The following is a 27,468-nucleotide window of genomic DNA, read 5'->3' as shown; positions in this document are numbered from 1 at the left end:
CTTTCTCTATTAGTCCATCTATACTGACCTCCATCAGGTTGCAAACTGAATATAATTTTTTTCTGCATCTAGCTCTGAAAAAATATTTGGCCTTCTAGCAGTGTGTGGGACTTTCTCTATTAGTCCATCTATACTGACCTCCATCAGGTTGCAAATTAAAAATAATTTTTATCTGCATCTACAGTACCTCTGAAAAAATATTTGGGCTTCTAGCTGTGTGTGGGACTTGTTCTATTAGTCCATCTATACTGACCTCCATCAGGTTGCAAATTGAATATAATTTTTATCTGCATCTAGCTCTGAAAAAATATTTGGCCTTCTAGCAGTGTGTGGGACTTTCTCTATTAGTCCATCTATACTGACCTCCATCAGGTTGCAAATTGAATATAATTTTTATCTGCATCTAGCTCTGAAAAAATATTTGGCCTTCTAGCAGTGTGTGGGACTTTCTCTATTAGTCCATCTATACTGACCTCCATCAGGTTGCAAATTAAAAATTATTTTTATCTGCATCTACCTCTGAAAAAATATTTGGGCTTCTAGCTGTGTGTGGGACTTGTTCTATTACTCCATCTATACTGACCTCCATCAGGTTGCAAACTGAATATATTTTTTTCTGCATCTACCTCTGAAAAAATATTGGGCTTCTAGCTGTGTGGGACTTGTTGTATTAGTCCATCTATACTGACCTCCATCAGGTTGCAAATTAAAAATAATTTTTATCTGCATCTACAGTACCTCTGAAAAAATATTTGGGCTTCTAGCTGTGTGTGGGACTTGTTCTATTAGTCCATCTATACTGACCTCCATCAGGTTGCAAATTAAAAATAATTTTTATCTGCATCTAGCTCTGAAAAAATATTTGGCCTTCTAGCAGTGTGTGGGACTTTCTCTATTAGTCCATCTATACTGACCTCCATCAGGTTGCAAATTAAAAATAATTTTTATCTGCATCTACCTCTGAAAAAATATTTGGGCTTCTAGCTGTGTGTGGGACTTGTTCTATTAATCCATCTATACAGACCTCCATCAGGTTGCAAACTGAATATAATTTTTTTCTGCATCGAGCTCTGAAAAAATATTTGGCCTTCTAGCAGTGTGTGGGACTTGTTCTATTAGTCCACCTATACTGACCTCCATCAGGTTGCAAATTCAAAATAATTTTTTGTCTGCATCTAGCTCTAAAAAAATATTTGGCCTTCTAGCAGTGTGTGGGACTTTCTCTATTAGTCCATCTATACTGACCTCCATCAGGTTGCAAACTGAATATATTTTTTTTCTGCATCTACCTCTGAAAAAATATTGGGCTTGTAGCAGTGTGTGGGACTTTCTCTATTAGTCCATCTATACTGACCTCCATCAGGTTGCAAATTGAATATAATTTTTTTCTGCATCTAACCCAGCCAATAGTTTTGGCCTAATACCACAGTTTGGCCACTCAGCTCTGCTCGGTTCCCATCCATTGTTTTTTTGTGCAAACAACTCCAGAGTTGTGAATTAGTTAACCACCAAAATGAGTGGAAAAAGGCCTGCTGCTGGTGGAAAGGGGAATAGGCGTGTTGGGAAGGGGAAAAAAGGTTGTGTCCGTGGGGTAGGTGTTAAAGCAACAGTAACATCTGCAGAAGAAAGACCATCTTCCAGCCAAACTAAAATGTCTACTTCTTTTAGCGGACAATGTGATAAGATCCCTTTCTTACGGCCACGCCAATCGGTACAAATTCCAGATGAAGCACAAAAACAGCAGGTGCTTCAACGGATATCAAGTGCTCCTTTAAGTGGGCTCTCCTCCACATCAACTTCAACATCACAAATACTCCAGTCCTCAAAGGTGTCACCCCAATCGCACTTGCTTCCTCACAGCTCCCAAATCTCCAGCTGCCCGTCTGAGTATGAGGTAGAACAGATGGTTGAGTCTGCAGAGCTGTTTACTCATACTATAGCCTGGGAATCAGAGGTCGACTCCAGCGCTTCTGTGAATCCAGACGAGGAAATGATCTGCACTGATGCCCAGAATCTTTATGAGTCGGATCCAGGACCAGACGCAGAAGGTTCTGACCATAATGTAGACCCTCATTCCCAAACTGTAACTCCTGTTGGTGGAGACAATGAGGAAGACGATGATCAGACTCAAATACCTGATTGGAGCGACAACTTTAGTTTTTTGTCAGGGCAGGAACAGGTTGGCTCTGAGGACGACGGGTGTGATAACGCACAGGGTGATGATGATGAGGTTGGAGATCCCACTTACTGTCAACTCACAGTCAGCCAAGAGATGAGGTCAGCAGAGGAGGTGGAGGAAGATGCTAGTGACGACGAGGTCAGGTTGCGCCTTCCTGGGCAGAGACGTAGTACTGGAAGCACGTCAACAACTTCATAGAATCATAGAATCATAGAATCATAGAATGGTAGAGTTGGAAGGGACCTCCTGGGTCATCTGGTTCAACCCCCTGCTCAAAGCAGGATTCACTAGATCATCTCAGACAGATGTCTGTCCAGCCTCTGTTTGAAGACGTCCATTGAAGGGGAACTCACCACCTTTCGTGGCAGCCTGTTCCACTCATTAATCACCCTAACTGTCAAAATTTTTTTTCTAATATCTAATCTGTGTCTCCTCCCATTTAGTTTCATCCCATTGCTTCTAGTCTTTCCTTGTGCAAATGAGAATAAAGATGATCCTTCTACAATGTGACAGCCCTTGACATATTTGTAGACAGCTATTAAGTCTCCTCTCAGTCTTCTTTTTTGCAAGCTAAACATTCCCAAATCCTGCAACCGTTTCTCATAGGACATGGTTTGCAGACCAGTCACCATTCTGGTCGCTCTTCTCTGAACTTGCTCCAGTTTGTCTATGTCTTTTTTAAAATGTGGTGCCCAAAACTGTACACAGTATTCCAGATGAGGTCTGACCAAAGAGGAGTAAAGACCGATAATGACTTCACGTGATCTAGACTGTATGCTTCTGTTAATACATCCCAGAATTGTATTTGCCTTTTTTGCTGCTGCATCACACTGTTGACTCATGTTCAGTCTATGATCTATTAGTATACCTAAGTCTTTTTCACATGTACTGTTGCTTAGCTCTTTTCCTCCCATTCTGTATATGCTTTTTTCATTTTTATTGCCCAGATGTAGTACTTTGCATTTTTCCCTGTTAAAAACCATTCTGTTCGTTGCTGCCCACTGCTCCAGTTTATTTAGGTCTTTTTGAATCCTCTCTCTCTCTTCTCTAGTATTAGCTATTCCTCCTAGCTTTGTGTCATCAGCAAATTTAATCAGTTTACCCTCAATTCCTTCATCTAAATCATTGATAAAGATGTTCATCCTCAAACACAACTCTGCCTCTCACCACAAGTCGTGGTGGCTCTTCAGGTCGCATGGGTGCTAAGCCTTGCATAGCCTGGGCATTTTTTCAGATCGATAAAGATGACCCAACTCGTGTTATCTGTAACATTTGTCAGCAAAAGCTAAGTAGAGGCCAAAAAATACATAGTTTGAGTACTTCATGCATGAACCGGCACATGGACATGAAGCATAAGTTGCAGTGGGAAGCTCAGTGTGCTACAATGCGGCCTAGCCGGCTGGGCCAACCACCGTCTGCCATATCTTGTGCATCCGCGGCCTCTTCATCCTCTGTGACTGGGGGGACAGCAGTCACACCTGTTTTGGGGCGCAGACCTGCCACCTCTTTACCCGCAACAGCCAGCGTGATTGGCAGGTCATCATTTTCTTTGGAGGTGGTAACACCAGCTGGTGTTGAGCGCTGTCCGACATCGATAGCACCACCTTTGGATCAAGGCAACCTAACATGTCCGCCTGCATCTTCCTCACAGACCGGCAGTTTGCCGGGGACACCCTTATCAACCCCGTCTAAGCACAATAGCCAGCCCTCGGTCCCTCAGATGTGGACAAGTAAAAGACCATTTCCTCCTAGCCATGAGAAAGTTAAGAGGTTGAATTTCACCATCTGCAAGCTCTTGGCTACAGAAATGCTGCCTTTCCGCCTGGTGGACACAGAGAATTTTCGAGACCTTATGTCCGTCGCAGTGCCCCAGTACCAGATGCCCAGTCGGCACTACTTCTCAAAGAAAGGTGTGCCTGCGCTCCACCAGCATGTCGCACACAACATCACCGCTTCTTTGAGAAACTCTGTGTGTGACAGGGTGCATTTCACCACAGACACTTGGACGAGTAGGCATGGACAGGGGCGTTACATGTCGCTGACTGGGCACTGGGTAACTATGGTGACAGCAGGACAAGGGGCTGCTGTCCAAGTCTTGCCGTCCCCACGAGTTGTGCGTCAATCCTCTTTATGTCAAAGTTCCTCCACTGCTTCTGCCTCCTCAACCTCCTCTCGGTCTTCCACCTGCACCCAAAGCCTGTCTGGTCATGCCACAAGCTTTCTAACTGCGCAGAAGGGATCCTGCACACCTCCTTACTATGCTGGCAGTAGGGCTCAACGTCATCAGGCGGTTTTTACATTGAAATGTCTGGGAAATGTGAGTCATACAGCTGAGGAGTTGTGGTCAGCTGTGGAGAACCAATTTCATGAATGGTTGTCTCCACTGGACCTGAAACCAGGGAAGGCCGTGTGCGACAATGCTGCAAACCTGGGTGCGGCCCTTCGCCGGGGCAATGTTACACACGTGCCTTGTATGGCTCACGTGTTGAACCTGGTTGTCCAGCAATTTTTAGCCCACTATCCCAGACTAGATGGCCTTCTGCAGAGGGCACGGTCGCTGTGTGCTCACTTCCGCCGTTCGCATCCCGCAGCTCAGCGACTTACATCTCTACAGAAGTCATTGGGCCTGCCACTTCACCGGCTAAAATGCGATGTGCCTACCCGGTGGAATTCAACTCTGCACATGTTGCAGCGACTGTGGCAGCACCGACAAGCCCTGGTGCAATACGTTCTGACGTATAGCCTGGGCCAACGAGATCCAGAGGTGGGGCAAATCACGCTGGAGGAGTGGTCTCAGATGAGGGACCTATGCACCCTTCTGCACAGTTTTGAAATGGCGACGAAGATGTTTAGTGCTGACGATGCCATTATCAGCATGACTATTCCGGAGATTTACATGCTGGAGCACATGTTAAACAGAATTCGGAGTCAGGTGGTGGCACAAGAGGAGGTGGAGGAAGTAGAGGAGGAGGAGTTGTATGCGGAAGGGCTAACATCTGCAAGGTCCAGACGGTCGGCAGCACCAAGGCGGCAGGCATGTGAGGGTGGGGGAGATGGTTTTACCAGGGCGCATGGTAGCAGCCAAACTAGTGAGGAAGGTGCAGGAGCCCAGGAAGAAGTGGAGGACGAACTGATGGAAGACTCATCAGATGAGGGAGACCTTGATCACATTTCTGTTGTGCGAGGTTGGGGGGAGAGGACAGAGGAAGGAAGCATGATTGTTACCTCGCCAACAACACAACAGGGACTTGGTGCTCCTGGATGCGCAACACACATGAGTGCCTTCTTGCTGCACTACCTGCAACATGACCCTCGAATTGTGAGAATTAGAAATAATCCTGACTACTGGGTTGCCACACTGTTAGATCCCCGGTACAAAAGTAAATTTGCAGAAATTATTCCTGCCATAGAAAAGGGATGCACGCATGCAGGAGTATCAGCAGAGACTGTTGCAGAATCTTACATGTGCTTTTCCACAAAATACCAGTGGTGCACGTAGTGAATCTCACAGTTCCAACTTGCCAACCGTGGGACCGTCAAGTGTTCAGCACTCAAACCGTAACAGAACCACAGTATCTGCTGGTAACATCAATTTTGCGGAATCATTTCACCACTTTTTTAGCCCATCCTTTGCAAGGCCACAGGAGACAAGAAGTCTGACACATAGTCAACGCCTAGAGACGATGGTACAGGAGTATCTCCAAGTAAACATTGAAGCCATGACTGTGTCACTGGACCCTTGCTCTTTTTGGGCTTCCAATCTGGATAAATGGCCGGAGCTAGCCACTTACGCCTTGGAGATCTTGTCATGCCCCGCAGCCAGCGTTCTGTCTGAACGTGTGTTCAGCGCTGCTGGTGGTGTGCTGACAGATAAGCGCACGCGGCTCTCCACTGATAATGTAGACAGACTCACGTTCATAAAGATGAACAAATCATGGATCCGAAACGACTTTTCTACCCCTGTGTCATCCTGGGGAGAGTAAAAGCTTGATGATTGGTTAAAATCACCCTACCAACCGTTTTAAGCTTTCAAATTACTAATCATGTTTATCTGTATCTTGGCTGGAAAATAATTTGGGCTTTGTAGCAGTGTGCAGCACTGATTCTATTAGGCCATCTATAATAAGCTCCACCAGATTTAAAATTACTAATCATGTTTATCTGTATCTTGACTGGAAAATAATTTGGGCTTTGTAGCAGTGTGCAGCACTGATCCTATTAGGCCATCTATACTAAAGCTTCACCAGATTTAATAATAATTTTTAGCTGCATATAGCCCGGAAAATAATTTTGGGGCTCCGAGATGCGCAAGACACATAAGTGCCTTCTTGCTGCACTACCTGCAGCATGACCCTCATATTGTCAGAATTCGAATTAATCATGACTACTGGGTTGCCACACTCTTAGATCCCCCAAACTTTTCGATCAACCTTTTCATTTTAATAAAGACCAAAAAAATGGTCATTTTTGAAATTATAAGCATTAGCAGATTGTTAGAAACTGAAATCAAACAGTTTTCAACTCAAAACTTTATTCCAGGTGATGTTACATTTTCACATAGGACCCCTTGTTCGAAAGGAGCTTCTGAACTCTCTTGTCCATTGAATTTGTCAGGTTTTGGATGGTTTCTGCTTCAATTGTTTTGCATGAGGACAGAATACCCTCCCAGAGCTGTTGCTTAGATGTGAACTGCCTCCCGCCATCATAGACACTCCTTTTAATGATGCTCCAAAGGTTCTGAATGGGGTAGAGGTCAGGGGAGCATGGGGGTCACACCATAAGTTTGTCCCCTTTTATGCCCATATCAGCCAGAGATGCAGATGTTTTATGTGCAGCATGAGATGGTGCATTATCATGCAAAAAAATGATCTTGCTGTGAAATACACGGTTCTTCTTCTTGAACCATGGCAGGAAGTGCTGTTTGAGAAAATGCACATACATTATGGAGTTCATCTTTAGCGCCTTCAGGGATCCTAAAGGGGCCGACAATCTCTCTCCCCATGATTCCAGCCCAAAACATTACTCCACCTCCTCCTTGTTGGCGCTGTAGCCGTGTTTGCGTGGGGTGTCCATCAACCAGCCATCCTCCACTCCATCCATCTGGACCATCGAGCGCTGCACGGCACTCATCCGTGAACAAAACAGTTTTGAAATCAGTCTTCATGTAATGTTTGGCCCACTGGAGCCGTTTCTGCTTGTGTGAAGTGGATAGAGGAGGTCGACAGGATGGCGTATGCACAGCTGCAAACCTCTGAAGGACCCTGCATCTTGTTGTTCGGGGGACGTTGGAGGCACCAGCAGCTTCAAAAACTTGTCTGCTGCTATGACAAGGCTTTTTTGCCGCTGCTCTTTCAACATGACGTAATTGCCTGTAGGAAAGAGTCCTCAATTTGCCCTTATCAGCACGCACACGTGTGTACTGTGAATCAGCTACATACTTCTTGATTGCCAAGACACTTCATCCTGATCATCGCACAATGTTGATTGTAGTCATGCCTTGACCTAAACACTCCACAATTTGTTGCTTCTCAGCAGCCGACACATCCTTTTTCTTTCCCATTTTGGCAGAAAATGTAGGCTGCTTAATAATGTGAGACAGCCTTCTTAAGTAGTCTTGCCTTTCATTGGACACACCTGCCAAACTAATTAGCACAGGTGTCTGCAATTGCTTACAGTGATATAAAGAGCCCTGACACACATCACCATCAATGAGTTTAACTGACAAACAAACAAATTCTTCCCTTATCACTCCTAAACACTTTTTGCATAATAATTTGGAACACAGTGTACATGTGCTTTTCCACAAAACACCAGTGGTTCACGTAGTGAATCTTACAGTTCTAACTTGCCAACCGTGGTCTGTATGGAGTTGTTCAATAAAGGGCCCAAAATTAAGATAACATAGATGGGAGAGGTCTCTATGAATAGGAATTCCTAAGTATTTGATACCCTGTGAGGGCCAGGCAAAGGGGAAGTTGGACTGGATGGAATCCTATATGGATTTGGGGAGGGAGACATCGAGGGCCTCAGACTTCGCTGCATTGATTTTAAAATTTGACCATGTAACAAAGTGATCTATTTCAGCCATAACAGCATGGATGGGTATATGTGATTGAGTGATATATACTAGGACATCATCAGCAAATAGAGAGCACTTGTACTCGGTGCCTCCCACCTCAATCCACCTAATATTGGGGTTATGGCGAATTGATGAGAGCAGGTGCTCCGTCACTAGGATGTATAAGAGAGGGGACAGAGAACATCCCTGCCTTGTCCCATTGGTGATTGTGAAAGGTGATGAAAATGTTCTGACGCGCCCCCTGGGCCTTGGGACACCCGGAGCCGGACCCTTCTTGGTGGATGCTGGTGGTTGTAGTCTCCGTGGCGGCGACCCGGTTCCGTGGCTCAGGGCGGTCAAACCAGTGGCGGAACTATTTATGTGGTTTTGATGTTTAAATGTCCGACTACGCCACCCGTGGATTGCGGTCAGAGTGAACCGCCGCTCCAGGGCAGACCGCTGAGGCTGGTGTTGTGGGTGCAGCAGAGCGTAGCATAACTCCCCACGGGAGGAGTATAGCCTCAGGGCAGTGTATGCGGAGGATGGGGGTGATGGTGCAGGGCAGCAGCAGTAACGACACGGAGTCAGTGATGCAGTCCAGGGCCTTTACTCACAGTTCTTATTATCCAGACCACGTCTGCAGGTAACGGCTGCCCACGTCGTACTGTGCTCACCAGGTGAGGGGCTCAGACAACTCCCAGATAACTTTGGAGCGCTTCACAGGACCCCCTTTGTGTGTCCTTTGTCTGGCCTTTCTTACCAACCCTTCTGTCCGGCTGCCTCGGGCCTCCTCTTGGTAAACTTGGCGCCATTTTCCCTGACCCTATGTGGTGCCTTCCTAGCGGGTGTAGCGAGGGGCTGCGCCACATAAAATGTCACAGCCTCCTGTTTCTAGCTGAGGGTCGTTTCCTGCCTCCACTAGTTTCGGGGACCGTTCTCCCCCTTTGGCCTGACCCCTCCACGCAGGTGGATTCAGGCGTGCGGTGGCGACTCGCCCGTCTGCACCCCTGGGATCCCTTCGTTCCTCGTTCCTGGAGCCTTCTCCGCTCCTCTTCCTTCCTTCTCCCTCTTCCAGGCCTGGGCCTCTGTTACTAGGCCCGCCTCCGGAGCAGAGCTCATGCAGAGCCCCTGCTCCCTGCCACTTCTGCTCAGACTTCTCTGCACTGAACTAAGATGGTGCCCACCTTTTATACTCCCTTCCCAATGCACCCAGGAACTGCTTCCTCCCTGCTCCTGCACTACAGGGTTCCCCTTCCTCAGTGTACCCTCCCCCCACTCCAGCCAGGGACAGGGACTGTCGTGCCCATCTCAGGGGCATATTGGTCGCCCTGCCCCACGGCAATGTGGTGTAATGCATGCAGGTGTCGGGTCCTGATCCACACTACATCCTTACCTGAGAGTGAGATATCACACCTCTGGGTGAGGTGCAATACCTCTGTAGCAACCGAGCCCTCAGGGTGCTACAGTTCCATTTATCTTCAGCCTAGGTGACGTATTGCGATACAGGGCCGTGATTTTGGCTATAAAAGGGTCCCCTGGACCCCTACCCCAAGCTTTTTAAGAGAATCATATATGGCGTGCCAGGAGACTCTATGGAATGCTTTCTCAGCATCCAACGAGAGTATCTAATTACAAATTTTTAACTGCATCTAGCCCAGGAAATACTTTGTGCCTAGTAGCAGTGTCTGCTAGTCAGCGGATTATCTCGGCTGTTAAGCAAGCTACACCACCTGTAGTTTGGACACTTAATTTTTTCAAAGGAAATGCTTCGGGACCACGGGATACTCAGTGTAGAGCATCAGGAGGCACCCCAAGGCATAGGGGCTGGGACTGGCAGTAGGATGCCTTGCGGTGGACAGCCGAGCTCGATCCTTATAAATGCTTTTTAACTGCAGCAGCTTTAGTGGACGCTACTGGAGCTGGAATTACGCGGCTGCTGGCATGAGACTTGCCCTCCAATAGATCCTTGTAAATGGATTTAAAGTGTATTCATTCAAATTAGAGAGACAATTTAAATTAAAAAGCTTAGAGCTGCCTCCACCACAGGGGGGCTCGCTCGACCCACCAGCGGACAGGCACCAGTATTGGGAGAGGGGGGCTGGCCGTCAGGGTTCACCGCGGCTCTGGCACAAACCCGGCGACACGGAGGTGGCACGGGCAGGAGCGGACTGAACGTGTCGGCTTCTCACTTTTTGGATTTTAGAAGGGCATGACATGCCTATATCTGTGTCTCCCCCTCCTTTTACTCCTCCACCTCTTTTCTTTTCGCATGACTATATGTACTTGTCACTTTTCCATGTGTTAGTTGTGTCTTCTGAGCAGTTTGTCAGCTTTTGGACACCTTTGAAGGTGTTTTCTATGTGTTTCTATGTGTTTTTGTTTGCCTGCCATTGGTTTTAACGGTGTTCGAAGGTGTTTGACGAACAGTTCGACGAACAGTTCGGCGAACACACGGGTGTTCGACGAACCGAACCGAACTCGAACACTACGGGGGTGGCTCAACACTATATATAATATGGTCAAATGACCTAAAAGCTCACTTTCATGTAAACATTTGCATGACTTTCCTATGCCATCCTCTTAGTTAGCAGCTGCCAGAAGATTTCCCCTATGAGTAAACAAGGTCATTTTTAGTATTATCATTTATCTTTTGAATTTAAAGCTACAAACAGATGGGATGCCATTATTTATGAGATCATTTCTAATTATAATTAAATGTAGAAATACATGCACAATATAATTAGGGCATGAGAAACACACCCTGATCCATGAGGCATGTATTAGTCTGTTAGATTCTAGTAATTTAATGATAACAATATTCTGGGAGAATTTAAAAGGTTTATAACAAAATTGCAAGTTATCACCGATCTACAGGATAGGAGATAATAAGCATGTGCACTCCTGCTTCATTTAAGGGACTGCCACAGATAACTGAGAGATAGTGTTCAACTATTTCTTACATTCCCATAGACTTTATAATGTGTATATATATATATATATATATATATATATATATATATATATATATAACAGAACAAAAGTTTGGACACACCTTCTCATTTAAAGATGTTTCTGTATTTTCATGACTTTGAAAATTGAACATTCACACTGAAGGCATCAAAACTATGAATGTGTTAACATGTGGAATTATATACTTAACACAAAAGTGTGAAAAAAATGAAAATATGTCTTATATTCTTTGTTCTTCAAAGTAGCCACCTTTTGCTTTGATGACTGCTTTGCACACTCTTGGCATTCTCTTGATGAGCTTCAAGAGGTAGTCACCGGAAATGGTTTTCACTTCACAGGTGTGCCCTGTCAGGTTTAATAAGTGGGATTTCTTGCCTTATAAATGGGATTGGCACCATCAGTTGTGTTGTGCAGAAGTCTGGTGGATACACAGCTGATAGTCCTACTGAATAGACTGTTAGAATTTGTATTATGGAAAGAAAAAAGCTGCTAAGTAAAGAAAAACGAGTGGCCATCATTACTTTAAAAAATGAAGGTCAGTCAGTCCGAAAAATTGGGCAAACTTTGAAAGTGTCCCCAAGTGCAGTTGCAAAAACCATCAAGCACTACAAAGAAACTGGCTCACATGAGGACCGCCCCAGGAAAGGAAGACCAAGAGTCACCTCTGCTTCTGAGGATAAGTTTATCCGAGTCACCAGCCTCAGAAATCGCAGGTTAACAGCAGCTCAGATTAGAGACCAGGTCAATGCCGCACAGAGTTCAAACAGCAGACACATCTCTTCAACAACTGTTAAGAGGAGACTTTGTGCAGCAGGCCTTCATGGTAAAATAGCTGCTAGGAAACCACTGCTAAGGACAGGCAACAAGCAGAAGAGACTTGTTTGGGCTAAAGAACACAAGGAATGGACATTAGACCTGTGGAAATCTGTGCTTTGGTCTGATGAGTCCAAATTTGAGATCTTTGGTTCCAACCGCCGTGTCTTTGTGCGACGCAGAAAAGGTGAACGGATGGACTCTACATGCCTGGTTCCCACCGTGAAGCATGGAGGAGGAGGTGTGATGGTGTGGGGGTGCTTTGCTGGTGACACAGTTGGGGATTTATTCAAAATTGAAGGCATACTGAACCAGCATGGCTACCACAGCATCTTGCAGTGGCATGCTATTCCATCCGGTTTGCGTTTAGTTCGACCATCATTTATTTTTCAACAGGACAATGACCCCAAACACACCTCCAGGCTGTGTAAGGGCTATTTGACCGAGAAGGAGAGTGATGGGGTGCTACGCCAGATGACCTGGCCTCCACAGTCACCAGACCTGAACCCAATCGAGATAGTTTGAGGTGAGCTGGACCGCAGAGTGAAGGCAAAAGGACCAACAAGTGCTAAGCATCTCTGGGAACTCCTTCAAGATTGTTGAAAGATCATTTCCGGTGACTACTTCTTGAAGCTTATCAAGAGAATGCCAAGAGTGTGCAAAGCAATCATCAAAGCAAAAGGTGGCTACTTTGAAGAACTTAGAATATAAGACATATTTTCAGTTGTTTCACACTTTTTTGTTAAGTATATAATTCCACATGTGTTAATTCATAGTTTTGATGCCTTCAGTGTGAATGTACAATTTTCATAGTCATGTAAATACAGAAAAATCTTTAAATGAGAAGGTGTGTCCAAACTTTTGGTCTGTACTGTATATATATATATGTATACACTGCTCAAAAAAATAGAGGGAACACTTAAACAACAGAATATAACTCCAAGTAAATCAAACTTCTGTGAAATCAAACTGTCCACTTAGGAAGCGACACTGATTGACAATCAATTTCACATGCTGTTGTGCAAATGGAATAGACAATAGATGGAAATTATTGGCAATTATCAAGACCCACTCAATAAAGGAGTGGTTCGGCAGGTGGGGACCACAGACCACATCTCAGTACCAATGCTTTCTGGCTGATGTTTTGGTCACTTTTGAATGTTGGTTGTGCTTTCTCACTTGTGGTAGCATGAGACGGACTCTACAACCCACAGAAGTTGCTCAGGTAGTGCAACTCATCCAGGATGGCACATCAATGTGAGCTGTGGCAAGAAGATTTGCTGTGTCTGTCAGTGTGGCACGCCTCTACCCACAGATACCACAGAATCCAAAAGGGTGCATGGATGGCTTCTCCACAAGAGGCCCTCACTACATGCAGACACCTCCACCCTTCCACCTTATACCATCAGAGGAAGCCCTTTTAGGGATACATATATATGGAGGGTGGAGTTAGGGAGTCAGAAAGTCATAGAGTTCAGAGAGTGTGCTGCCACTGTGAGCAGTGAAGACGCAGCACGTCTGCTGCTGGATTGAGGGTCCCGAGTGTGGCCGGAGGCAAAGAGGAGAGGAGTTGAGGGGGCAGAGGAGCATCATAGGCTCACCCCAAGACACAAACCAGACACCGGGTCCGCACCTACAGGGTCCTCTATACCAAGTAGGGACTACCAGCTTACTAGGAGGCTTCCAGACCCCTGGTCATCCTGAAGCTACCAGCAATAACCAGACTAGGAACCACGAAGGCCCCGGCGTCCAGGGATAGTGGTTGCCAAAGAAAGGTCCTACTACCAAGCGGTCAGGTGAGAGAGCATCACAACACAGAAGCTAGGCCAAGTTTCAGGCTGGCTAGAAGCTTAGAGAGAGGGAGACACAGATCAGGAGGCCTTATACCCACTCACTGGGGAGAAGTCCTGAAGTGCACCCTTCCTAGCAAGTACCCTGGACCATACCTGCCATTACACCAGTAAAGGTACTGAAGCGAACCCCCTGTGTGCGTGTCCGTCATTCCCCCTGACCTGGCCATCTCTCACCTGCATCCTTTCCATCAACTCTGCCCCGGGGGTCCACTCCACCTGTGGGGAGCAGAAACATCCCAGCTGCCATTTCATCACCCCCGGAGGTCTGCAGCAGTGCCGGTAACCATTACTGGAATGCACAGGTGGCGTCACGAAACAAACTATACACTAAAAACCCCTTTTTCAAAAGAGACCTCAGAGTACGGGCCCGGGAGCCGACTGCCGTGACATCCTAAGCAAAGTAAAAGGCCCGGGTACCGAGTCCCCTATATCCCCCTGGGTGACATATCAGCGTAGTGTCCAGAGGCTGGAGGTGCTACCAGGAGACAGGCCAGTACACCCGGAGACGTGGATGGGGCTGTAGGAGGACAACAATCCAGCACCTGGACCGCTACTTCCGCCTCTCTTCCTGGCGTCACGAACAAGATTTCGTGCCCGTTGCCACCGGGTACTGTGTGCCGTAATTGAACTGTGTTTTAACTATGGTGAACATCGCCGCCATTACCGCACCGCCACGCGGGAAGAAGAGGGACGTAACCGTGGGAACCAGAGAGGCGTGACTGTTGGAAGCGTGCGAAGCTCAAGCCCCGCCTCGCGCTCTGACGCAGCACCAGGAAGCGGCAGGTCCTGGAAGGAGACCGTCGTCTGTGGAGCTGCTTCCTACCCGATCAAAAGTAAAGGAGGTAGGCTACTGTTCACTAGGGGGGCGCAACCATGGCCGATGACCAGCAAAATGCCGGAGCACAGGTTAACCCTTCTGATGCTCAACTCGCGCCCGGCGCTGCTCAGGCCAGAGCAGTCGCCCCACCAGCAGGGGTCGCGATTCCAGTCATGCCCATGGCCCTGCCGTACATCCCCGGAGCAAAATGGGTTCCCCAGTATGATGGAAAACCAGACACCCTGTCTGGATTCAAGAGAAAGATATGCGGTGTATTGGACATGTATTCAATGACTGGTAAACAGAGGGCCGCTGTTGTGCTGGGACAATTGACTGGTGCCGCAGAGTGGGAAGTTGAAACCTGTCCAGCAGCAGACCAGGAATCAGTATCCATTATCTTTAAGAGACTGCAAACTGTCTTTGAAAACCGCACTGAGACAGATCTCCAGATGAGGTTCTACCACTGTGCCCAGAAACCTGAGGACAGTATCCGGGACTATGCCTGTCGCTTACAAGAAGCCCTGAAGGCCCTGAAGCAGGTTAGTCCAGCCAGCATACAAGATGAGAACAAAATGCTGAGAGAGCATTTCATCCGGGGGTTGAGGTCCCCGGAGGAGAGCCAAACCGTACGGTGGTGGTCCTTAGATCATCCAAATGCCACCTTTGACGCCCTGAAGGACATGGCTATTAAGGGTCTGCAGCCCCTGGAACCATCAGATACTGCTATCCAGCGTTACCAGGGTGGGGCCACCCCAGTGCCCGCAGCACCCACTGCTCCTTCAGTAACGGCTGAAACAAAGATGCAAACAGTGGCCCCTAGCGAGCTGGACAGCCTGCGCTCTGAAGTGCGTCAGCTAAGTAAAACCCTGACCACTGTCCTGAGTGCCCTGCAGCTACAGGCAGAGCCCGAGCCGGATGGAAGGATCCTACTCGCCGACAGTCCTGAGGATGTCCCCTGGATGAGGAGAAGAAGAAGGACAATGCCACCCCATAGGAGGACAACGCCACCCCGTGGGAGGACCAACGTCGCCCTCCGGGAGAGTTCATCTGCTACCGTTGCCACAAGGCAGGCCACACCGCGCGGAACTGTCCTTTAAATGGGCAAACCCTGGGGCCAAGGGCCGACACCCAGAAGTAGATCAATCAGGCCCATCAAGCTGGTACGACCGATTTGTAGGAGGAAGGCCTTTCCTGTCCATTGTGCTGGACGGAATAGCAACACCAGCATTACTGGACACCAGCTCACAGGTAACCATCATACCTGATGTCCTCTACAAAAGGTACTGGTCCATAGATGAACTCCACCCGCCAGCCCCGAACCTCTCTGTGTATGCCTTTAACGGCCTTCCTCTTAACCTAGTAGGGGTTAAGGACGTGACAGTGAAGGTGGGGAGAGTGGAACTAAAGGACCAAGGACTAATTGTCATAGAATCTAATCCTGGTGATACCAATCCGAATATGATACTTGGTATAAATATTGTTGGTAACTGTTTGGGAGAAGTGTTGTTTTTACTCCAACAGATTGCTGACACTGCCAAACCAGGGCAGAGGAAGGTGCTCCAGAAAGAAATTCGAGCCCTCCTGTACCAGCAACAGGTAAAACTTATAGGTAGTGAGATTGGTAATGTACGGGTGACAGACTCAATACCCATTGTGATTCCCCCAATGAGTGAAATGCTGATTTGGTGTAGGGCAGCAATAGGTCTCAAGGGACAGAACTACCAGGTGGTAGTGGAGTCCATTAGCTCAGAGCACAGACCTACACTCCTAACTGCTAGAGGGGTAGTTCATGTACGCAATGGAAGGGTACCTGTACGTCTCCTAAATTGTGGGGAGGAGGAAGTTAAATTGCCAAGATACGCCACTGTTGCCAGATTGAATACTGTGAATGATGATGCCATACACACAGTGGAATCCTTGACCCCACCAGACACAGTGGAGGGCAATGACTCCGAAGCTCAGCTGGAGGATTGGTGTTAACAGCTCCATGTTGGAACTGACGCCACTCCTGTCCATCAAAAACACGGTGTCTACAGAATGGTTCAGGAATATGAACAAGTGTTTAGTAAACACCCATTTGATTTTGGAAGGGTTAAAGGGGTACAACGCCACATACCCATCGGTAACCATCCACCCATTAAGGAGCGTTACAGACCCGTGCCACCAGCACATTACCAAAAAGCCAAGGAAATGTTGCATGACATGAAAAAGGCAGGGGTAGTAAGGGATAGCTGTAGACCCTGGGCAGCCCTCCTGGTCCTGGTCAGAAAGAAGGACGGTAGCATGAGGATGTGTGTAGATTACAGACAAATTAATCGAATAACACATAAAGATGCATACCCTTTGCCCCGTATAGAGGAATCCCTGGCTGCACTGAAACCTGCCAATTATTTCTCTACATTGGATCTCACTAGCGGGTACTGGCAAGTCGCTGTTGCTGAGGAAGACCGGGAGAAGACAGCCTTCACCACCCCGATGGGATTATGCGAGTTCAACAGTATGCAGTTTGGGCTCTGCAACGCCCCCTGGACGTTCCAGAGGCTGATGGAGTGTTGCTTAGGACATCGGAACTTTGAGACAGTGCTGCTATATCTGGATGAAGTTATCGTGTACTCGAGGACGTATGAAGTCCATCTGAAGCACCTGGCGGAGGTATTTGAAGCATTGTCCCGGTATGGGATGAAACTAAAACCTTCCAAGTGCCACCTTCTCAAGCAGAAGGTTCAGTACCTGGGACACGTGGTCAGCTCAGAGGGAGTAGCACCAGACCCGGAGAAGGTCACTGCCATCCAGAAGAAGCACCTTTACAAGATCTCCTGGTAGGACAGTCCAAGAGAGGTAAAAATCCCCCATTCCAGTGGGGTAAGGAACAGGCTGAATCCTTTGCAGTAATGAAGGAAGTCCTAACTGGTGAAGAAATCCTGGCTTACCCTGACTACAGCCAGCCTTTCCTGTTGTACACCGACGCCAGCAACGAGGGACTGGGAGCTGTGTTGTCCCAGAAGCAAAATGGCAGAGAAAAGGTAATTGCTTATGCCAGTCGGGAACTTTGCCCTACTGAAAGGAACCCGGACAATTACAGTTCCTTCAAGCTGGAGTTCCTGGCCTTGGTCTGGGATATTACTGAAAGATTCAAGCATTACCTAGCCTCAACTAAGTTCACAGCCTTTACCGACAATAATCCCTTGACACACCTGGAGACAGCCAGGTTGGGAGCCATGGAACAGCGTTGGGTGGCCAGACTGTCGAATTATCAGTTCACAATCAAGTACCGGGCAGGTCACAAGAATACCAATGCTGATGCCTTGTCAAGAATGCCCCACCAGTCGGACACCGAGGATGAAGTGGATGATTTTGAAGAAATTGAACTACCTGCTTTCCACAGAAATGGAATGGGCCACGAGCTGCACGCCTCCAGAAGATGTCATGGTAGGACGCCAAACCCTCTACCCCATCACAGCTGGAAGGAGACCCAGGACAGTGACCCGGTTGTCAGCCTCATCAAAAGACTGATAACCCAAGAAGGTTCTCACCTGGAGAAGAATGCTCCCCCACAAGCCAAAAACCTGTGTAATGAGAGAAGCCGGCTGCTCATCTACAGAGAGAAGCTGTGCAGAAGGTATGTCAACCCCAAGACCCATGAAATGGTGTGGCAGATTGTTGTACCTAGGACAGATATCCAGATGGTGTTAGAGGCCTACCACGACCAAGCAGGTCACTTTGGCTGGAAGAAGCTGGAAACCCTGCTGAAGGACCGGTTCTATTGGGTTGGAATGCGGAGTTCCATAGAAAGGTGGTGCCGGAATTGTGGGCCCTGTAGCCTCAGAAGGAAAGACGACGGCAGCCAGAATGCACCCTTGCAGTCCATCAAAGCAACCCAACCCCTGGAGATTGTCGCTCTGGATCACGTCAAACTGTCACCCAGCAGATCAGGCTACTCCTATGCCCTGACAATGGTGGATCACTATTCCCGGTTCCTGGTGGTAGCCCCTGTCAAGGACCCGACAGCAGAAACTGCAGTAAGAACGTTCCAAGCCTACTTCTGCAGACCCCATGGATATCCGGAAAAGGTGCTCACAGATCAGGGCCCTGCTTTCGAAGCTGAGCTATTCAAGGAATTCTGCCACTTGTATGGATGCAAGAAGATCCGGACTACGCCATATCATCCGCAAACCAACGGTATGTGCGAGAAAATGAACAACATCATTATAGACCTGTTGAAAACCCTACCTTTGGAAGAAAGGAACCAGTGGCCAGAAAAGCTACCTGACCTAGTGGACCTGTATAACCACATACCTGTGAGTTCTACAAATTGTACCCCAGCGTACCTTATGAGAGCAAGACCTGGAAAATTGCCCATGGACCTGGAGTTCGGAGTGGTAGAACCTGCTGCAGATACAGTACAGACCAAAAGTTTGGACACACCTTCTCATTTAAACATTTTTCTGTATTTTCATGACTATGAAAATTGTACATTCACACTGAATGCATCAAAACTATGAATTAACTAACACATATGGAATTATATACTTAACAAAAAAGTGTGAAACTACTGAAAATATGTCTTATATTCTAGGTTCTTCAAAGTAGCCACCTTTTGCTTTGATGACTGCTTTGCACACTCTTGGCATTCTCTTGATGAGCTTCAAGAGGTAGTCACTGGAAATGGTCTTCCAACAATCTTGAAGGAGTTCCCAGAGATGCTTAGCACTTGTTGGCCCTTTTGCCTTCACTCTGCGGTCCAGCTCACCCCAAACAATCTCGATTGGGTTCAGGTCTGGTGACTGTGGAGGCCAGGTCATCTGGCGTAGCACCCCATCACCCTCCTCCTTGGTCAAATAGCCCTTACACAGCCTGGAGGTGTGTTTGGGGTCATTGTCCTGTTGAAAAATAAATGATGGTCCAGCTAAACGCAAACCGGATGGAATAGCATGCCACTGCAAGATGCTGTGGTAGCCATGCTGGTTCAGTATGCCTTCAATTTTGAATAAATTCACAACAGTGTCACCAGTAAAGCACCCCCACACCATCACACCTCCTCTTCCATGCTTCATGGTGGGAACCAGGCATGTAGAGTCCATCCGTTCACCATTTCTGCGTTGCACAAAGACATGGTGGTTGGAACCAAAGATCTCAAATTTGGACTCATCAGACCAAAGCACAGATTTCCACAGGTCTAATGTCCATTCCTTGTGTTCTTTAGCCCAAACAAGTCTCTTCTGCTTGTTGCCTGTCCTTAGCAGTGGTTTCCTAGCAGCTATTTTACCATGAAGGCCTGCTGCACAAAGTCTCCTCTTAACAGTTGTTGTAGAGATGTGTCTGCTGCTAGAACTCTGTGTGGCATTGACCTAGTCTCTAATCTGAGCTGCTGTTAACCTGCGATTTCTGAGGCTGGTGACTCGTATAAACTTATCCTCAGAAGCAGAGGTGACTCTTGGTCTTCCTTTCCTGGGGCGGTCCTCATGTGAGCCAGTTTCTTTGTAGCGCTTGATGGCTTTTGCGACTGCACTGGGGGACACTTTCAAAGTTTTCCCAATTTTTCGGACTGACTGACCTTGATTTCTTAAAGTAATGATGGCCACTCGTTTTTCTTTACTTAGCTGCTTTTTTCTTGCCTTAATACAAATTCTAACAGTCTATTCAGTAGGACTATCAGCTGTGTATCCACCAGACTTCTGCACAACACAACTGATGGTCCCAACCCCATTTATAAGGCAAGAAATCCCACTTATTAAACCTGACAGGGCACACCAGTGAAGTGAAAACCATTTCCGGTGACTACCTCTTGAAGCTCATCAAGAGAATGCCAAGAGTGTGCAAAGCAGTCATCAAAGCAAAAGGTGGCTACTTTGAAGAACCTAGAATATAAGACATATTTTCAATTGTTTCACACTTTTTTGTTAAGTATATGATTCCACATGTGTTAATTCATAGTTTTGATGCCTTCAGTGTGAATGTACAATTTTCATAGTCATGAAAATACAGAAAAATCTTTAAATTAGAAGGTGTGTCCAAACTTTTGGTCTGTACTGTACATCCACTGAAGACTGGGACACAAGTCGGCAAGAGCAGTACAGGAAGGTACAGGCCTGTGTCGAAGACAGTCTAAATAAGGTGAGGGAAAGACAGGAAGAGCAGTATAGCAAACATGCACCAGCAGAACCCTTGGCACCTGGAGAGATAGTGCTAAAGCGGAAAAGAAGAGGTCACAAGCTCGATGACCAGTGGGAAAGAGAGCCCTGCACTGTGTTAAACTCCAGATTTGACAACGGTAAAACCTGCCTGATTAGTAAGGATGGATGTAAGACAACCGCAACAGTTTCAAGAGACCACTTGAAGGTGTGCCCAGGTCTACTGAAGACAACGGTGGAAGAAGTACCTCCTATAGCACCAGAAGAACCCAAGGAAGATGTGCTTCACACAGTTCTAGGAGATTTTCCTGCGGACTGGCCTCAACTTGATGGAGCAGTTATTATACCAGTAATACACTTCTATCAACCACAAGAAGAACCTGTGAGCGCCCTAGAGCAGGGTTCCCCAACTCCAGTCCTCAAGGCCCACCAACAGGTCATGTTTTCAGGATTTCCTTAGTATTACACAGGTGATAATTCCATCACCTGCACAGGCAATAATTCCATCACCTGTGCAATACTAAGGAAATCCTGAAAACATGACCTGTTGGTGGGCCTTTAGGACTGAAGTTGGGGAACCCTGCCCTAGAGGAACCTGCTCAGGAACAGGAAGAGTCCCCAGTCAGAGGAGGATCACCCGTTGAAGCGGAGCCTGAAGGCCCAGTGATCAGTGCACTTGCCAGTCCCATAGAGAGATTGAAGCAGTTTTATAATCTACCAGCACATACACCTGATAGGTTAGCAGAAAGTGCATGCACAGACACCAGTATCACCCCAGTGCTACGAAGGTTCACATGCAGCACCCAAGGCCAAATCCCTGCCAGGTTTAGGGATTAAAATACAAAATGCCTAAAGTGTAAATAGTTACCCAGTTGGGTATTGTCTATTGTTTATTGTATAAACTGAAATTAATGTGTGCCTGTAGTTACCCGTCAGGGTACAGAAACTTGTAGGCTGAGGACTGTGAGCAGCCAAAAACTGTCCTTGTAAATAGTTGCACTCATCAAAAGTGCCCCCTTATTTGACCACTAAGCAAAAACCCGTTTGGCGTGGCCGAAGACGTGGTCCAACACCTGGATCACTTATGCCCTGTAGCCACGCCCAGGGCCTATGTTGAGGGTTTTCAGGCAGGTCCCTCATGTTACTCATTTTTATGCTTTCTTCGGTGAAATGGACACAGGGTTACGGGACTTGCTGTAACATGGTTATTGTTATTGTTGTAACCTGTTACAAAATGCTTCAGTCCAGGAGTACTGAATTGTACTAGGGGGGAATGTGGCACCCTGCTACCCACAGGTACCACAGAACTCAAAAGGGTGCATGGATGGAATTCTCCACAAGAGGCCCTCACTACATGCAGACACCTCCACCCTTCCACCTCATACCACCAGAGGGAGTCCTGTTAATGATATATATATAAATGGAGGGTGGAGTTAGGCAGTCAGAAAGTCAGAGAGTTCAGAGAGTGTGCTGCCACTGAGAGCAGTGAAGACGCAGCATGTCTGCTGCTGAATTGAAGGCCCCGAGTGTGGCCGGAGGCAAAGAGGAGAGGAGAGAGGAGTTGAGGGGGCAGAGGAGCATCATAGGTTCTCCCCAAGACACAAACCGGACACTGGGTCCGTGCCTATAGGGTCCTCTATACCCAGTAGGGACTACCGGCTTACCAGGAGGCTTCCAGACCCCTGGTCATCCTGAAGCTACCAGCAATAACCGGACTAGGAACCACGAAGGCCCCGGCGTCCAGGGATAGTGGTTGCCAAAGAAAGGTCCTACTACCAAGCGGTCAGGTGAGAGAGCATCACAACACAGAAGCTAGGCCAAGTTTCAGGCTGGCTAGAAGCTTAGAGAGAGGGAGACACAGAACAGGAGGCCTTATACCCTCTCACTGGGGAGAAGTCCTGAAGTGCACCCTTCCTAGCAAGTACCCTGGAACATACCTGCAGTTACACCAGTAAAGGTACTGAAGCGAACCCCCTGTGTGCATGTCCATCATTCCCCCTGACCTGCATCCCTTCCATCAACTCTGCCCCGGGGGTCCGCTCCACCTGTGGGGAGCAGAAACATCCCAGCTGCCATTTCATCACCCCCGGAGGTCTGCAGCAGCACCGGTAACCATTACCGGAAACCACAAATGGCGTCACGAAACTAACTATACACTAAAAAAACCTTTTTCAAGAGAGACCCCAGAGTATGGGCCCGGGAGCCGACTGCCGTGACATCCTAAGCAATGTAAAAGGCCGGGGTACCGAGTCCCCTATATCCCCCTGGGTGACATATCAGCATAGTGTTCAGAGGCTGGAGGTGCTACCAGGAGACGTGGATGGGGCTGTAGGAGGGCAACAACCCAGCACCTGGACCGCTACTTCCGCCTTTGTGCAAGGAGGAACAGGAGGAGCACTGCCAGAGCCCTGCAAAATGACCTTCAGCAGGCCACAAATGTGCATGTGTCTGCACAAACGGTTAGAAGCCGACTCTATGAGGGTGGTATGAGGGCCCGACATCCACAGATGGGGGTTGTGCTCACAGCCCAACACCGCACAGGACGCTTGGCAGTTGCCACAGAACACCAGGATTGGCAAAGTCGCCACTGGCGCCCTGTGCTTTTCACAGATGAAAGCAGGTTCACACTGAGCACATGTGACAGATGTGACAGAGTCTGGAGATGCCATGGAGAGCAATCTGCTGCCTGCAACATCCTTCAGCATGACCGGTTTGGCAGTGGGTCAGTAATGATGTGGAGTGACATTTCTTTGGAGGGCCGCACAGCCTTCCATGTGCTCACCAGAGGTAGCCTGACTGCCACTAGGTACCGAGATGAGATCCTCAGACCCCTTGTGAGACCATATGATGGTTTCGGTTGGCCCTGGGTTCCTCCTAATGCAGGACAGTGCCAGACCTCATGTGGCTGGAGTGTGTCAGCAGTTCCTGCAAGATGAAGGCATTGAAGCTATGGACTAGCCCGCCCATTCACCAGACCTGAATCCGATTTAGCACATCTGGGACATCATGTCTCGCTCCATCCACCAACGTCACTTTGCACCACAGCCTGTCCAGGAGTTGGCGAATGCTTTAGTCCAGGTCTGGGATGAGATCCCACAGGAGACCATCTGCAACCTCATCAGGAGCATGCCCAGGCATTGTAGGGAGGTCATACAGGCATGTGGAGGCCACACACAATACTGAGCCTCATTTTGACTTGTTTTAAGGACATTACATCAAAGTTGTTTCAGCCTGTAGTGTGTTTTTGTACTTTAATTTTGAGGGTGACTCCAAATCCAGGCCTCCATTGGTTAATAAATTTGATTTCCATTGATGATTTTTGTGTGATTTTGTTGTCAGCACATTCAACTTTGTACAGAACAAAGTAGTCAATGAGAATATTTCATTCATTCAGATCTAGGATGTGTTATTTAAGTGTTCCCTTTATTTTCTTGAACAGTGTATATATATATATATATATATATATATATATATATATACAGTCATGGCCGAAAGTGTTGGCATTCTTGAAATTTTTCCAAGAAATTAAGTATTCTTCCCAGAAAATTATTGCAATTACACATGCTTTGTTATGCATGTTTTTATTTCCATTGTGTGTATTGAAAAAAAACTGAGAAAAAAGGCAAATTGAACATCAATTCACACAAAATCCCCAAAATGGACAGGACAAAATTGTTGCCACCTTTCCAAAATTGTAGGTAAACAACTTTGTTTCAAGCATGTGATGCTTGTTTAAACTCACCTGTGGCAAGTAACAGGTGTGGGCAATATGAAAATCATATTTGAAACCAGATAAAAATGGGAGAAGTCGACTCAATCTTTGCATTGTGGGTCTGTGTGTGCCACAATAAGCATGGAGAATAGAAAGAAGAGAAAAAAACTTGAGAGCCAAAATTGTTGAAAAATGTCAACAATCTCAAGTCCATCTGTAGAGATCTTGGTGTTCCTTTGTCCACGGTGTGCAACATAATTAAGAAATTTACAAACATGGCACTGTATTTAATCTCCCAAGACGTGGACGGCAGAGAAATATTAATGAAAGTTTGCAATGCAGGATAGTCTGGATGGTGGATAAGCAGCCCAATCAAGCTCCAAAGATATTCAAACTGTCCTGGAGACTCAGGGTGCATCAGTGTCAGTCAGAATTATTCATTGACATTTGAATGAAGTGAAACTGCATGGTAGGAGACCTAGGACAACCCCAATGCTGACAAAAAGACATGAAAAAGCTAGACTGCAGTTTGCCAAATGTACATCAGTAAGCCAAAATCCTTCTGGGAAAGACTATTGCGGACAGATGAGACCAAGATAGTGCTTTTTGGTAAAGCACATGATTTTACTGTTTGTTGAAAATGGAATGAGGCCTAAAAATAAAAGAACACAGTACCTACAGTCAAATATGTTGGAGGTCCAAATATGTTTTGGGGTTAAGCTCAGTTTGCTTCCTAGGTCATGGGTCTTCCAACAGGACAATGACCCCAAACATACTTCATGAAGCACTGAAATGGATGGAAGCAAAGTGCTGGAAAGTTCTGAAATGGCCAGCAATTAGTCTGGATCTTAATCCCATTGAACACCTGTGATCTTAAAATTGCTGTTGGGAGATGGCACCCTTCAAATTTGAGAGACCTGAAGCAGTTTGCAAAAGAAGAGTGGTCCAAAATTCCAGTTAAGTGGTGTAAGAAGCTTGTTGATGGTTATAGGAGCGATTGATTGCAGTTATTTGAAGCTTCAGAGACTGGGAGTTCTGTGGAAACTGTCTGGGTAAGAATACAAGGAGAGAACAACGGAAAGGACACCATTGTAGGCATTTACTACAGGCCACCTGGGCAAGCTGAAGATATGGATGAACTCTTTATTTATCAAATGATCAAGTTCTCCAAAAAATATGACGTAGTGGTCATGGGAGATTTCAACTATCCAGACATTTGTTGGGAATCTCTCTCAAGTAAAACTAACAGGTCAAGCAAATTCTTATCCTCTCTTGCTGACAACTTTATCTTCCAAAAGGTAGGGGAGAAAACAAGGGGATCTGCTACTTTGGATCTAATCCTTATAAACAGGGAGGAAATGGTTGAGGAGGTAAAGGTGGCTGGGACCCTAGGAGGCAGCGATCATGCTATTATAGAATTTTGGATAACTAGAGGAGGAAGACATGTGAAGACTCAAACTTCAAGGTTAGATTTTAGAAAGGCAGATTTTAAGAGACTCAGAAAGAGAATAGGAGGGATCCAATGGCTGGATGTCCTTAAGGACAAAAATGTCCAGGAAGGATGGGAAATTTTTAAAAATGAGATTCTCAAAGCACAATCGTTAACAATCCCGAAAAGTAGGAAGAATGGGAAGTATTTAAGGAAACCAGGATGGATGAACACAGAACTTAAACACATGCTAAAAAGAAAGAAAGAAATGTTTATTAAATGGAAAGAGGGAGGCATATCTAAAGAAGATTATAATGCAGTCTGCAGATCCTGCAGGGCACGTATCAGGTTAGCTAAAGCTGACAATGAATTAAGGCTTGCAAGAGATGTCAAAAGCAATAAAAAAGAATTTTGGGGGTACGTCAAAAGTAAAAGAAAAGTCAAAGATGCTATAGGATTTTTACAGGATGAAAATGGAGAAATGGTAAGAGAGGATGTTGAGAAGGCCGAACTTTTTAATTCCTATTTTGCATTTGTTTTCTCTCAGAAAGAAAATGTAACATCAACTGATCTTCACTGTCCTTTCAAAGGAATAGAAGAAACCAAGTTATCTGTAAACAGAAAGATTGTGAGGGAATATTTAGCTAACATAAATGAGTTCAAGTCTCCAGGTCCAGATGAATTACACCCCAGAGTACTGAAGGAGATCGTAGAAGAAATTTTAGAACCACTCTCCATAATCTTTGAAAATTCTTGGAGAACAGGAGAAGTCCCAGAAGACTGGAGAAGAGCAAATGTTGTTCCTATCTTCAAAAAGGGGAAGAAGGTGGACCCAGGGAACTATAGGCCGGTGAGTCTGACTTCTATACCAGGAAAGATCTTTGAACAAATTATTAAACAGCATGTATGTAAGTACATGGATAAGAATGAAGTGATTAACCAGAGTCAGCATGGGTTTGTAACTAACAAGTCATGTCAGACTAACTTAATTTCCTTCTATGACAGAATCACTGACTGGGTGGATCAGGGAAATGCTGTAGATATAGTATATCTTGACTTCAGCAAAGCATTTGACAAAGTATCTCACACCATCCTTATTGAAAAAATGACCAAGTATGCAATGGACCAGGCAACTGTTAGGTGGATTCATAACTGGCTTAGTGATCGGACTCAAAGGGTGGTTGTAAATGGCTTCACATCCAGCTGGATGAATGTCTTAAGTGGGGTACCACAGGGCTCCGTCCTGGGACCTGTATTGTTCAACATCTTTATCAATGATTTAGATGAAGGAATTGAGGGTAAACTGATTAAATTTGCTGATGACACAAAGCTAGGAGGGATAGCTAATACTAGAGAAGAGAGAGAGAGGATTCAAAAAGACCTAAATAAACTGGAGCAGTGGGCAGCAAACAACAGAATGATTTTTAACAGGGAAAAATGCAAAGTACTACATCTGGGCAATAAAAATGAAAAAAGCATATACAGAATGGGAGGAATAGAGCTAAG

Source organism: Phyllobates terribilis, unplaced genomic scaffold, assembly GCF_046119375.1.
Source record: "Phyllobates terribilis strain yellow unplaced genomic scaffold, ASM4611937v1 Scaffold_3__8_contigs__length_932513732, whole genome shotgun sequence".
In the NCBI taxonomy this organism is placed as follows: Eukaryota; Metazoa; Chordata; class Amphibia; order Anura; family Dendrobatidae; genus Phyllobates; species Phyllobates terribilis.
This window is presented reverse-complemented; position numbering follows the sequence as displayed.